Raw genomic sequence first — 15,714 nt, forward strand, 5'->3', positions numbered from 1 at the left:
TTCTCTCCCTGACTCACCGAAGCTTAGCCCGCTACCCCCGTCCCTGCTTGCAAACAGCAGCCTGGCTTTGCCGACAGCGTAGCTGAGTGTGCCCACCTGCCCGTGCACACGTGTGGGCACCAGGCCTGGCTGCCGCGGCCGCTTGACTCTCCTAGGGGTCCCTGCGACACATCCAGAAACGTGGTCGTCCAGAGACCGTCGCAAAGATGGCTGTCGCTGGGAGCTGCGGCCGGGGACCAGCGTGAGCTCCGGGGCGGACCCTGGGCCCTGCCCTGCGTAGCGGGTCTGTGGCTCCTCACCATCCTCTTCCTCCTGCGTCCTCAGAAGTCAACGAAGTTCTCCCAAATGGGGAACTTTTCTTAAACCAGGATTCTGCAAGGGGGTCAAGGGGACTGAGATAAATCAAACACTCAAGGGTTACCAGGTTCTTAATTTGCAGTATTTGGAGGAGCTCCCTGGAAGCTCATTCTCGCCGGGACGGTGCTGGTGCTGGTGGAAACTCGTTGGAGAGGGGAGCCGGAGGGCCCCTTCTCGTCCCACAGCCACTCCAGAGGTCTCCTGTCTTTGCCTGCCCAAGGCCACCCTCACCTGGATCGCCCCCGGCTGCCGGCTTACTTGCCTCTGACTCACAGGATGACTGAGTTAAATTTCATCATCCGTTCGGCTTCCAGGTCTAGAGGTTTCTGGCTTTGGGTGGGCCATAGGCACCGGCTCTGCTAAAAGATCTTTGACTAATGTGCATTGTCGCTGAATCACAGGAGATTTTCACACACTCATAATTACTCCCCAGAAGGAGCAAGCATTTACTGTTCTCTCCGGGTAAGAGGAGCAACGAGAACAGTGTCATTCCCTCCTCTCTTCTAAGAGATGGGAGCAATCTGTGACCCAGTTTTTTGAGTACCCTGAATTCCCTTGAGGCCGAAGGAAAGAACATGGCCTTGAAAGGCGGAAGCGAGGACCTAACGAGAAAATCAAATCTGTCCCGCAGCCCCCGAGTCCTTGCCGACATGTCTCTGAGGGGGACCGCAGGGCAGGGCGGGGTTCACTCACCATGAGAGGCCTCATGGCTCACGTAAAAACAGGAAAACTCTGCATATAGAAGGTTATAATGAATCTGTCATTATACTGACTTAATTTGTCGTGGAAGGTGTCGTTTTCGTTTTCAGTCTGCCCTAACTTCCTTATTAAGGGGACGTCTAACCCACATGTGAGTTTTGAATCACAGACTCCAGGTACAGGGTCACAGTGAAACTGAGTTTCCAGAGGATGTACAGACCCACCTAAGATTTGAGGGGGGAAAAGTTAAACGGGTCCTCCTATGTCCACGCTGAACTAGGAAGAACACAGACACGGAACCCGGGGTTCTGACGAGTGATCACAGAAACCCAGATGATGGAGTCGACACCCCTCACTTGCACCATTCCTAATTCACATGCCAGTAACTGATTTTCCAAACAGCTAAATGCAAGACAGTGTTTCAGTCTGGGGCCCATATACTCTTTTTTTTTTTTTTTATTTCAGCTTATCATGGGGGTACAAAAGTTCAGGTTATATATATTGCCCATGTCCCGCCCATCCCCGCCCCCAAGTCTGAGCTTCAAGCGTGTCCATTCCCCAGACAGTGCACATCGCACTCATCATGTAGGTGTGCACCCATCCCCTCCCCCCACCCCTCACCTCTGTCCGATACCCAGTTGGTGTTATTCCCAAATGTGCACTTAGATGATGATCAGGGAAACCAGTTTGCTGGTGAGTACATGTGGTGCTTGTTTTTCCATTCTTGTGATATTTCACTTAATAGAATGGGTTCCAGCTCTCTCCAGGAGAACAAAAGAGATTCTATATCACCATTATTTCTTATAGCTGAGTGATACTCCATGGTATACATATACCACATTTTACTAATTCACTCATGAATTGATGGGCATTTGGGTTGTTTCCACATCTTTGCAATTGTGAATTGTGCTGCTATAAACATTCGGGTGCAGGTGTCTTTTTTATAGAATGACTTTTGTTCTTTTGGGTAGATGCCCAATAATGGGATTGCTGGATCGAATGGTAGGTCTACTTGAATCTGTTTAAGGTATCTCCATAGTGCTTTCCACAGGGGTTGCACTAGTTTGCAGTCCCACCAGCAGTGTATGAGTGTTCCTGTCTCTCCGCATCCACGCCAACATGTATTGTTTTGGGACTTTTTGATAAAGGCCATTCTCACTGGAGTAACCTCCTCCTCTATGTACATTTTCTCCTAAGTGAAGCTGCTTCTGTCTGTAGACGTGGGGATTTTGCTGTGTAATTGGGCGCACGGGAAGAAATTCTGGTTAGAGACGGAGGGGCAGGGAAAAGATGGAGGGAAACAGAGGGGATAGTACGGAACCTTTTTCCACATTTCTTCATCCATGCGAATGAACACTCTGACCTCACCATCTCAACTGCTGATATTTGCTGTGTTATAGTTGAGGTATATTACTCGCTGAAAGGAGGCAGTCTAGCAAGGCTATTCTTTTCTTTCCATTTAGCAGGAGGCCTAGAAAGAGGGAACTGATTCCATAAAAGTCTCACAGCTCCTCTGTTGTGAAACCAGAGTTAGAAGACAGTCCTCTGACTTCCAGTCTAGAGCTTTCTCTAATGTTAGCATACCTGTTCGCAGGAGCAGAGACACCAGGAACAGGAACCCTTCGCGGTCAGAAAATCCCTTAAGCTCCAAAGAAATGAAATAAAGAATTGCAAGTTCAGTAAGAGACAGAAGAGTAGAGAGATGGCTGTGTTCTGTCTACACTAATGCAACTCAGCACCTTTCCAAAGTGCCAGAAATGGCATCAAGGTCCCCTTGCACGCGGTGGCCTGGCTCTGCCCCCTCCACTCCCCGTACCTGAGTGTGGGTGGCTGCAGGTGTGTGAGGACCACCGCGGCAGGCTCACTGCCCATCCTCTGTTTAACGTGATCAGAAACTTCTTTCCGTGGCATCCCCCACTCTAACAGGGGCATTGAGCAAGCTGGACATGTGTCTCTGAGTCGGAACTATTCACATTTATGTTGCCTCTGGAATAAAAGATGTATATTTCTTATAAAACCAAAATATGTGTGGCCTGAACTAAAGGACGGCGTCAGGACTCCCAAGAGTTCTAAGGAATTGCACACTAGGGGAGCCGGGCGACACCAGGAGTGGAATGATATACCGTGCGGCCAACTAGTCTTTTCTACTGGAGATGGTCTCTCTACTCCCTCTCTAAACCAAACCTGTTCAGTGTTGGTAAAGCTAATCTGATCTCAGTTGCTATGGGAACAGAGAAAGGAGTTCCTGGAAATGTAATAATAATATCTGCCTTCTAAAAGGGCAGCAGCCTTCTCCTCCAATATCCTCCCATATGTCTGTGTTAAGCTGGCATTAGCAAACGGGTGTCAAAAGTCATTCCCACGCAGATCGCTAAGGAGATAACTTGTAGTGTTGGGTGTCACCCTCCTGAGCTGCTTGGCTGAAGGAAACACTTTTTATTGCTTCTGGATTTGAATTCTTTTTGCATAGTGTGTCTGGCTGCCTGGCAGGGGACCCAGATGTTGCCTCTCTCACTGGACACGAATCTCCAGGCCTGCGTAGGTCAGGCTGGGGGCTGTACGTTTATTTGCATGTGCTCGGATTGTACAGCTCGGTTTCTTCAGCTTGACAAATACCTGACAAACACTGAAAACTTCACGGTCATCGTTGCCTAATGAAATGTCCGTGTGTTAGAGGAGGGAGTGGGGGGAAAGGTGTTCACGATTTCAAGGCTCAAAGAACCAGTGGAATCAGAACCACAAAGCTGAAGATGGCCTTGAGGATCTGCTGTTCCCTTGCTTCCCAAAGTACGATCCATGCACCAGCAACACCTGCATAACCGGGAGCTGCTTGGTAATGCAGAACCTCAGACTCCACCCCAGACTTACTGAATCAGAATCTGCATTTTAACAGCATCTCCAGGTGATTTGTTTGCTCGCTGACGTTTGGAAAGCACCGGTCTGTTCCGACTTCTTAATTTCACGGCTAAGATGACTGAAATCTGGAGAGAAGAAGTGACTTGCCTGGGGTCCTGCTGAGGTTCAGTAGTGGAACCAGAACAAAATCCCAGTGTCTCTGAGAGCCAGGCTTTGCCGTTACTCCGCGTAGCTTCTCGGAAGTTGTGGCTAGGGCAGGCTGTTAGAAGTGGCCTCCAAGAATTCTGGCCTTGTCCCTAGTCTTATGCCATCCCAAGCACCGTCCCATTTCCAGCCTCAAATTTATACCTCCTGCTGGCCCGAGTGTGCGCATACTGACCGATCAAGACACCAGTTTGGGGAGGGCTCCACTGGGCCGTGAGAGCAGCTGGTAAAGGTCCATTCCAAACTGAAAGACCAGGTGATCTCCTTGCCCTTCCTTTCTGTCCTTTCCAGGCCCCAGCGGGGGGCAGTCAGTAAGTCTTTGTGAATTGCTCCAAAGGGGAACGTTTCTCCTGTGTTCTGAAGGCCAGACACAAGGCTTTTTCCTGATAATTATGTGAATAAATGATTGAAAACCAACAAGGAACCTAAAAAGGGGTCAGGTGCTCTATGCCTTCTCAAGGTTCACTAGGCAAATCCCTCCCTGGGCTGGAGCAAGTGTGGACCTGGGTTCCATGTTTCACATACGAACCAGTGGGTGTGGGTGAGGGTAGACCGTGATGGTTCTTCTCCCTCCCTTAGTCCTCTCTCCTCTACCCCACCCCAAAGATAAGCCTGCTAGAAAGTGCCGTGCATCTTGCTTCCAGAGACAAGAGATGCCCGAGAACAACATAATTTCCTGTTAGCTCTCAAAGCCGGGCATGAGCCTGGCATCCCTCATTTCTACTATCTCACTTCTTGCATAGATTCCTGTGTCGACTGTTCCAGGCAGGGTAATCATCACGTTAGTCCCTGAACACAATTCATTAATTCCTGATTTCTCACTTTTGCTCTCGTCATTTGTTTCTGATATCTTCCTGCATAACAACTCACCCCAAAACTTAGTGGCTTAACACAATAATAGTTTTATTATCTCTCATGATTTTATGAATTGACTGAGTCTCGTCCAGCTGGGGATTTCTGCTCCACTTAGAGCCCGCTGGGGCTACAGTCATCTGTGACTTGGCCGGTGGGGGCAGCCAAAGACGGCTCATTCCGGTGCCTTGGCAGGGACGGAGAGTGAGCTGGGTTTGGGGCTGTGGGTAGGGCCGAGTCTCCTTTCTCCCTCCCTCTTTCTCTCTTTCTCTCTTCACTTGGCCTTTCCAGGTTTTCTCTCCAGCAAGGTAGACTTTTTACATGGCAGCTTAGGGCTCCCAAAACCGCAAAAGCAAAGTTTCCGCACTTTTGCCAGGCTCACATCCTGAACCAGCATGATGCTTCCAACACGTTCTGTTGGTTCACCTGAGTCCCAGGGGACGCCCAGAGACCACCCACCACAGGATTCTCAGAAAGTCCTCTGGAACACCCGGTTCCTTTCTTTTGCTAATCATTGTCTCTTTCCTGCTTCAAAACTAGGGGTTCTTAATCTGGAAGTCTACGAGCGAGTTTCAAGAGAGTCTATCAACATCTAGAAATTGTATTTTGAGTCATGATGCACGTGTGTACTTTTCTGGGGAAAGGATCCCCGGCTTCCATCATGTTCTCGAAGGGAGGACCCGTGACCCAGAGAAGGCTGCACCTCCGAATGGTGAGTGAGTCACACCTGGCTCTAGCACCATCTGCTCCCTATTCTTGTGTTAATGTGGCTCTTTGGAGAATGCTGGTCTGTGTCGATGGCGCATCTCAGTAACTAGTTTTGAAATTCTCCTAAGGCAACAGCCACATCTCTTATTTATTTCAAGACTCCCTAGTTTTTTTTTTTTAACAAAATCTTTTAAATAATACATGCTCCATAAGACTTGTAGGCTGATTTTCTATAAAGGACCTGAGTTTTGATGTAAGAAGAACATAGATAGAACAACCATGACTAACATCATTCTTATTTTATATTGTGTCAACCTTTCTAGTGTAAAAAACCTTTGTTTGTATTATTTGATACTTATCTAGTTTTTGTCTACAAGGTCAGTGGAACAGTAGTTCTTAGAATATTATTTTGTACTAAGGAAACTGAAGTTTGCATGACCTCTCTCAAGTATTTAGAGCTAGTTAGAGAAGGAACTAGGGCTGAAGTCCAGTTCTCCTGGTTTCCACTCTCCTGGGCTGCGTAGCGTGAGCCTCTGTGATGAGGAGTGAGCACAGGTGAGACAGATGCAAAAAACTAGAAGAATAAAAAGCATGAGAATTCAAGCTTTAGCGTGCACTGAGATTACTTGGAGGGCTTGTTAAACCGCAGATTGTCAGCCCCGCCATGACAGTTTCTCGTTCAGTGGGTGGCCATAGAGAATTTGCATTTTTAATAAATTCCTAGGTAATGCTCGTGCTGCCCGCCTGGTGTGGGGACCACATTTTGAGAGCCCTTGGTCTAATCTATAGTCATATATGATAGGAGAAATTTCTCTGAGCCTACTTCTTCCATTTATATTCTATTTTTGGTGTCCAGGATATGGTGGCTGTTCATTTCTGATCTATATATTTTACACCCAAAAGAGAGTAGCTAGGATCCCCTTCCTCACCCCAAATGAACACACACAAACAGCCCCTTACATACCACCCTCCACTCTGAAATGAAGGAGAGGACCCCAGCGGTCAAATGCTGCCTCAGTCCCACACTCTCATTGCCATTGGAAACCCGAGACGGGAAAGTCAAGGGAAAAGGCCAATAAAGGAAAAGCCAATGAAGTGGACTTTCTAGAATGGAGAAATGGGTGTGTGTGTCACCCACTTGTCTCTGGCAGGAAATGGTTGGCTGCATCAGAGTTTCAGAATCATGCTTATCAGGTTATTTAGATCTTAATGATGTAACAGAATATATCAAGAGCTAATTTTTTAAAAAAATACTCCATCCAAACATTATTTATGTGCCTGGAAATTATTTCATTACCAGTTTTGCAGAAGAGATGGGTGCTGTTCATTTCTTAATAAGTATGTTCAGTTGCTTTCTTCCCATCCTTCCAGGACTGGGGCTTGCACAATCCCTATCTTTGAATTCAAAAAATTTCCTGAAAGATTTATCTGAGGCTGGTGGACCGATAGCCTCTTCATTAATGAAAAGGAGGAAGTGAAATGGGCCCAGTGACATGGCATTATGGAACTTTTCTTTCTGGCCTTAAGATCATCTTGTAGTGTGCAGAGCACATTTTGGGAACAATTTTTTGTCCCTTGCCCCTTTAAGGGCTCATCCTGTCACGAGATTTTTGAAAGCGTTGATCATTTGCATTGGGAAAGGTTAATGTATTCTTCCCAAATATAAGCTCCTGTTTATGCAAAAGCACGTCTCTCCGATTTGCCCTGCCAGAGCTCTGATCCAAGCTCGTATTTGAAAACCGATGGTCTCAGGTAGATATTAAAGGATTTCTAGGGCAGAACACACTCTTGTTAATGCAATAGAGAGGAGTCCTGTGTAGTCAAAATCATCTGGAAGTAAATTGGTCTTTAGCAAATAGAACATTTCGATTCCGATTAAATGTTCCTGCGTGGTTAGGGAGGGCAGTTCCTCCGGATAATTATGCAGGCAAGGACTCTACGCTTTTGCTTTTACGTGGGGCATCTAGGAGCGGGAAGGGCACCAGACTCGTATGACTGCTTGTTAACAGAGCTGTCAGCTAGTTCAGGGTAGTCTATGGGCCGTCCCCTGCACTGGTTCACGACTAGAGTCCAGGGATAGAAAGAGGAGACAACAAAAAGTCCTACTTTCCAGATAAGAAAACTGAGGCATGGGGGAAGAGAGAGGGTTTCAAAGTATCACAGTTACAATTTCAGATAGAGCCACATTCTCCAGAAAGACAGATCCAATAAAAAAATTTAAAATAAATTAAAAAAAAAAAAAGAAACAGAGCCAAGTTTTCATGATTTCTATTGGCTGTCTCCAATGTAAAGAATTTGAGAATGTGGCCCGGCGCGGTGGCTCACGCCTGTAATCCTAGCACTCTGGGAGGCCGAGGTGGGCGGATCCTTTGAGCTCAGGAGTTCGAGACCAGCCTGAGCAAGAGTGAGACCCCACCTCTACTAAAAATAGAAAGAAATTATATGGACAGCTAAAAATATATATATAAAAAATTAGCCGGGCATGGTGGCGCATGCCTGTAGTCCCAGCTACTCGGGAGGCTGAGACAGGAGGATCGCTTGAGCTCAGAAGTTTGAGGTTGCTGTGAGCTAGGCTGACGCCACGGCACTCACTCTAGCCTGGGCAACAGAGTGAGACTCTGTCTCAAAAAAAAAAAGAATTTGAGAATGTGGTCACTTTAGTAGTCAAATCCACTCACTCAACAGAGAAAGAAACTAAGGTTTATGGAGATTAAATCACAGCACCTAAGATATATGGCTGGTTAGATGTGGAGTCTGGACGAGACCGAGGTATCTTGACTCCTGGTTCGGTGCTTAATCCACACCTCTTGTTCTTTGGGCTTAAGAAATTACCAAATGAAAAATTATTCCCAATCATGAGAAAGATGACTTCATAATTAAACAGATCCTTTCATGGTGTCACCTAAAAGAGTAAATCCCTTGCCCCAAGTATCTGTCCTAATATGTATGAGTTCATCATCGGAGCTTTACTCTTTGGGTCTCAAGGCCTTTTGTTCTCATGTTTCTCTGTGCCAGAACTTCTAGGAGACCTAAGTCTTACCAGTTTTCACCTTGTATCTCTGTTAATCATCAGCTGAGAGTAAGACCCTGAAGGCGTGAGACTGGCACCGTTAAAGCAGCCCAATGAAAGCCAAAAAAAAGATAGGTGGGGCCAAAGCAGACCCCTCAGGTCTGTAGATTTTGTCTTCTTTTTATACCTTGCACTGTGCTCGAACCTGGGCCTCTGGAAAGCCCCGACTCCCTCAACAGATGTTCTTGACTTCAACTGGCTTCGTCCGTCCGCTTGTGTTCTGAAGCTGCCCAAGCCCAGAGACTGAATCCGGGTTCAGGCCCGGGGACTTCAGGGGATGGGAGAGTCCCTGAGCAGGGCATATCCCAGCTGCCTCTCTGGCCCCACAGATTCACACCCAGCCCAGGGTGTGAAATGGTTTAAATTATCATCAGAGAGATTAAAAAAAAAAAAATGCTTCTCACTAAGAGGCAGTATGAAGTGTGGGTATGGAAGAAGAAGGGTGGTCCTTCGCTAGGGGAAGTAGAGAGGGTGTTTATGGACGGAGAGGACTCACTAAGTCACCTTCTGCCCGGCTGGAGGCCTCCCTGAATCCAGCTGGCAAAACAATCCCGTGAAATCACCGCCCAGAGCATCACCCCAGTGGGCTCTGTGCTGGGTCTGCTGCCCTCCTGGGTGCTCCCACGTTTCCACAGGACGGCTTGGGAGTTTAGGGACATTCCGCCTTTCTGGTGAAGTCCCCACCTGTCCCGAGCATTAAGATGATGGAGCAAGAGACAATGGCAGGTAATAGAATAAGCCCAGAAAGGTAGGTTTGCATTCGAGTTTACAGTCCTCACTCCATGCACATTCTTCAGCTAAGACTTATCAGCACTTATGATGTCGGAACCATTGTTCTCAGTCCTGTTGCCCAACTCTACCAATATCTGTTTTCTCCTGTGGAAAATGGGAATCATATATCATTTTATTAATACTCTGTAGGACTATCTGGGGATTACAGGAGATAATACTGGAGGTCCTGACCTACTGCAGGCACGCAACACATAATAATGATTATTTTGGTGGTGGATGTTATTTCATCCTTAAAAGTCAAGTGTGTGTCCTGACTAGACCACGAGTTTGTTAAAAATCAGGGTCAAGGTCTTATTCATCGTTATTTTCCAACCCCTATCAGAGTAACTTGTACATGTCTAGCTTTCTGTTCATTTTTGTAGACATAAATTAGTAGTTGGGGATTAATATATTGTGTGGTGATAGATAAATATATAATTTCTTAGCTCAAAAAAATCATTGAGAACCAGCGGAGAAAAGCAAGGTGTGTATGTGTGTGTGTGTGTGTGTGTGTGTGTATTTGTGCGGTGAGGGATAATGAGACGAGAGGGGATGTTGTGGAGTCTCCATCAAACTCTCTCCTGTCCCCAAGTTGAGCATTTAGTTTGCAGAAATAGTGTCATAAAATAATCCTTCCTAGACCATTGCAGACGACTCACTGTTCTATTTTCCCACATGTGATTAATCTGAAAGTGCAGATTGATGATTTCAATGGGATTTAACTCACTTCCAGACTCCTTGGGTTGCTGATGACATTGTTTTTCGAAACGGGGACCCAGCCTCCCTGTCTCCCACCGTCTGACTTTCTGGCTCTCGCCCGGAGTATTGAAGCTACACGGGAAAACACCCTGACTCCAATCCCATGCGGAATGCGTCTGCTTCCTTCCTGTTGGAATCGCTCTGTCAGCACCCGGCTCATTTCTGGAAGCACGTCAGTTCCAGGACGTGCAGGATCCTGGGACAGAGCATTCTCTCTTGTCCTCTGCTAATGAGACACGTGCAGCAAGCTAGGAGGCGGCCACAGCAACGAGAGCGGGCACCCCAGCATGCGTTTCCTCCAATTACCCGTGTTTGTGTTCTTGCTAATCAGAGGGGGATTTCTGCCATAAAGCAAGGCTTCATGCCTTTCCCTCTTTCCCTTAACTCTGGCCTTCTGAGGAATATCTACAATATTAATATTTCCTCCTCTGCTGCTAGGACTTGACAGCTAATTAAAGCGCTGTGGACTCACTCGGCCATCTGGATCCCATCTGCTGCTCCTCACAGAGGGGGAGGGCATCATCGGGGCGGGGGAGGGGAGAGTGTGTCAGGAACCTTCATCTCTGGCACTTTGCATCTTACTGGGAAGATCGGAGACCAAGATGGCACCATCAAATGTCACTCACGGGTCAGAAGAAGCACGCTTACATGTAATCAGTTAATACTAAGTCTTTACGATAGATACAGTGCCATGTCCCTAGGGGCGGTAGAAGAGCCATGTATGGCATGGAGACTTCAGACATGAAAGAGAAAGAGCAGGTGCAAAGCCTGCAAGAAGGGGATCCGTGTGGGTGTATTCCTGTGCCTCCCACAGCACCTTGTGGGGTATCTGGTGACAAGAGTGACCAGTTGTGAACACCCATCACACACCAGGTACTTTTCATAGATTCCTCTCAGCCTTGTGTGACCTAAATCTCAGTTGTCCAGTTTGCTGAAGTCATTTTGTCTTTTAACATTGAAGTAAAAATTGACTTGAATGTCCATCGTACATACATCGGAAAACTCAGCGTCCTTCTCAATACCTCCAAGGATTCTTGAGGTGCTTATATTTCTACTAACCCCTCCTGGCTCCGAGTTCCTTCTTCCAAGTAATTTGTTTGATATTGTCTTGCATTTTATGATGAATATTAGCAAACAGATGCAAAAAAAAAGAGTGTAATCAATCATGTACCCAGCTTCGACAATGGCCAATTTGTGGTTAAATTTTTAAATAATATCCCCCACTTCCTACCATAACTGGAATTTAAGAAAAAATAAAATCCCAGACATAATATAATTTCCAGAAATAATATTATTTCATTCCTAAAAAAAATTCAGTCTGTGTGGTGAAGAGGCTCGGGGCAGCCCCCAGGTTCCCGTGTTCCTGTGTTCCTGCCTTTGTGTGACCCCCTCCTCCTGACATGTGACTTACTTTTAACCAACAGCACACGGCAAAAGCGACAGAATGTACATGACCGCGTGTGCACGACTAGGTATCATAAGGCTGCAATGCCCATCTTTCCGGGAGACGTTCTCCATAGCTGGCTTGTGCTCTCCACAAGCTGCCGGCTGTGCCCACCCGGTGGGAAGGGCTGCACGGCAGGGAGGGCAGGGAGCCCGGGGTGGCCTCGGCTGACAGCCGGGGAGAAACAGAGACCCGCAGTGGGGGAGGGCGGAACTTCAGCAGCAAGGAGCTGGATTCTGCCAAGAACCGGATGAACGTGGAGGTGCACCCGACCTCGGTTAGCCTCGGGGAGACCTCAGCCCTGGCGGACACCTTGGCAGCAGCCTTACCCAGCACCCCCTAAACCGTCTTCAGTCCTGACCTGCAGAAACTCAGAGATAATAAACGTGTGTTGTTTTGAGCCACTGAGTGTGTGGTAACTTGTTACACAGCCCTAGTTAACTCCTACAGTACATGCAATGGTTAATTTTAGGTTTCAGCTTGACTGGATTAAGAGATGCCTAGATAGCGGGGAAGCATTGTTCCTGGGAGTGTCTGGGAGGTGTTTCCCGAGGAGGCTGGTGTGGGAGGCAGCGGACCCTGTGGAGATCTGCCCTCGGTGGGGGAGGGCAGCGTCCAGCCAGCCGGGGCCCAGAGAGAACAAACAGGCAGAGGAAACACAGGTTCATTCTCTCCCTCCCGGACCCCAGGCTCTTCCTCTCCTGCCCTTGGATACCAGAACTCCAGATTCTCCAGCCTTTGGACACCAGGACTTGCACTAGTGGCCCCCTGGGTTCTCAGGCCTTTGGTCTTGGATGGAGCTGTGCCATCGGCTTCCTTGGGTCCCCAGCTTGCAGATGGCCTGTCCTGGGACTTCTGAGCCTCCATGATCCCATGAGCCAATTCTCCTAATAAATCCTCCTTCATCCATCTATCTATCTATTATCTATCATCTATCTCTCTATCATCTATCTATCATCTATCTCTCTATCATCTATCTATCATCTCTATCATCTATCTCTCTATCATCTATCTATCCATCTATCATCTATCTATCATCTATCTATCTATCATCTATCTATCTATCTATCATCTCTCTATCTATCATCTATCTCTCATCATCTATCTGTCATCTATCTATCTATCTATCATCTATCTATCATCTATCTAACTAGCTCCTATTTGTGCTGTCTCTCTGGAGAACCCTGACTAATATAGTATGTATCTCTAAAAGATAAGGACTTTTTTTTAATATTGTCATAATACCACTACCACATCAAACAATAATATAATTTTTTAATGTCATCAAATATCCAAATGCTCTCCAAATTTCCACAATTATAATTTTCTTTTATAGTTGATATGTGCTAATCAAAATCTAAAAAGTTCACATATTGCGTTTAATTTTAATATCTTTTAAATCTCTTTTCATTTTGAGATTACCTTTTCCTAGTTTTTTCCTTGACATTTATTTATTGAATAGCTGGGTCAATTGTCCTGCGGAGTTTCTCACTTTCTGAATCCTGCTAAGTGCTTTTTAGTGAGAGCGTTTAACATGACGCTTTAGCCCCAATATTTCCAGTAAATTGATAGTTAGATCCAGAGGATTCGTCAGATTCTGATCTTTTTGAGAGGTCAAGATGAATCTTCTTTTTGTGATGTTTATATAAATCACTGGGTTTGAGTGTTGTCAGCTTGATCCATTCATTATGAACTTTTCCACCGATCTTTCACTTTGTAAATTTAGCTGCCTCTGATGCCCATTGCCCAGTTCTATTATTTTATTACAGTTGCAAAATGGTAGAAATAAATTATTGCTCTCCACTCTATTGATTTCTTCTTCTATGTGCTCCTCTTCCCTGAATTGCTTTGTCCATTGTACTGAGATTCAAAGAGGTACAGTGACTTTTCCTTGGTTATGTATACAATTATGTACACAATTATGAAATTGAACTTAGGCCTCCTGAAGCCCAGCATTTTTCCTGCTAGAGCATTCTGACGTCCTCTCTTCCTGCTCAGCACGTGGGGAAGAGACGCACAAGGCAGGCTGCTGGTGACGTTGACACGCACATTCCCAAGAGAGCTTCAGCGTCTCTTCTCTCTTTTTATGTCCCCCAACTCCTCAAGCAACACACACACGCACCATGAAGATCTCCAGCCAGCTATCTTCTCTCTTGAAAAGATTTTTATGGTACAAATTTTCTAGTTGGGGAAATGCTTAATTCATACGCAAATACACAAATTACTGGGCTCTTTGTCTTCTTCACAAGGTTTCTTAATCCATTAAATAATATACTCTATTGCCAAGTTACTATCATGTTATATCACCAGGCAACACGATGCCAAAAGTTATAAACTCTTAACTGAGTCACAGCTGCATTGGTATTGGACACTTCCCTTAACCAACGGTGCTTGGGTACATAAGCATTTAGATTCTGACCGGGGGTAACAAAGTTCCTGGGTTCAAATCCCAACACTACCGGTTACTAGTTATGGGACGTTGGACACATTACCCAAAATCTCTGTACTTCAGTTTCTTTATTTGTAACACGGGAATTATTTTTTTTTTTAATTACTTATCTTCTAGGCTTGTTGTAGGGTTTAAATGAGATATTCCATGTATATGCAGATTCTGGCACCAAATGAGCACCCAAATTAATCGTTTATTTCTTTTTAAATGTAGAAAATTCATAGACAGCTTCTCTCCAATAAGGGCAAGAATCAAGACTGAGTTTTTCTAAAATACTTTATATTGCTTAGAAAAAAATGTCATGGCAAGAGATTTAATATGTTTTAAGGTAGAAAATTATCCAGGAAAAATAGGTTTTATCTTCCAGAGTTTAGTCCCAAAGCCCACATTTTCTCTGAGTATTTTAGTCTCCAAAGCATACTTAGTATGTGGGGGACTTTCCTCCTTCCGGATTCAGTGATGTTAGCCATTGTTACCATGGTAACAACAAGGGCAATAACTTGAATTGGGTCATGGAAACTAAAAGAAAGGGGAATCAATTTGGAAATAATTAAAATCCATAGCTTTTAAAACTGAAATCCATAGCCTTTTAAGACTCAATCAAAATTCCTAGCGGTAGATTGGAATCAGCTTAAACCAAGATACATCTTCCAAAAGAACATAGACTAAAAAAATCCAAAACAAGAAAAAAAAAATAAAATCATCTTAATTTTCTGGTGTATTTATTAATACCATTCTGGTGAGTCATAGGAAAATAATAGCCCAGAGGTTAGAAATAAAGACATAGGCGGTATTTCTTTCATTCCATGGATAAAATTGACTTGTGATGAGTTTCAAATCTCTTTTTTCATTAAAACAGGGCAGATATATCCATTTTCAGTTGAAAATATTGTGTCACTGTATTTTTCCATTTATTGTATTATAGACTTCAGAATTATAGAATGTTGAAATTAGAAGAAATCTGTCAACGTGATTTTATATATTTAACAAAAGGCGGGGGGATCGTGTGGGTGACCACAGTCCTGGCCCTTACGAAGGCTCCAGGTGAGGCCGGAACTGAAGTAAGCCGAGTCATTTTCTGTCTTCCCCGCTACATTGGGCTGTCTTTATTGAGAACCCGACATTTCTCATATTACGTGTCAACAAAATTTTCCTATCTGATAAGGGGGTAAAAGATAATGATTGGCTCGCTTTCCAGCTGCCCCACATCCCGGGAAGAGCAAACGGGGACGAGTGGGTGTTGGCAGCGTCCTCCCCAGGTGCTGTGATTTGAGGGAGGCTGCGGGCCTTGTCATTTCCCACTCCAGAATATGTACATTCTGCCGTCATTCTCCACCTCGGACTTTCGCTGAAAACGGCCCCATCTGGAGATCCACTTTTCCCTTCTGAACACTCTTCCAGACTTTCTCTCCCCTCCCACTGCGGTTTCAAGCATCTTGCCAAGCAGAGACGAGAGTCCTGCCCGGTCCACAGAGGTTGCACGAAGGGCTCGGGCTCCATTCGGGTCTCTGTCCCCCCAAGCCGCGGTGACTCGGGCTCTCAGGG

The sequence above is a fragment of the Eulemur rufifrons genome, chromosome 8, assembly GCF_041146395.1.
Source record: "Eulemur rufifrons isolate Redbay chromosome 8, OSU_ERuf_1, whole genome shotgun sequence".
Classification (NCBI taxonomy): Eukaryota; Metazoa; Chordata; class Mammalia; order Primates; family Lemuridae; genus Eulemur; species Eulemur rufifrons.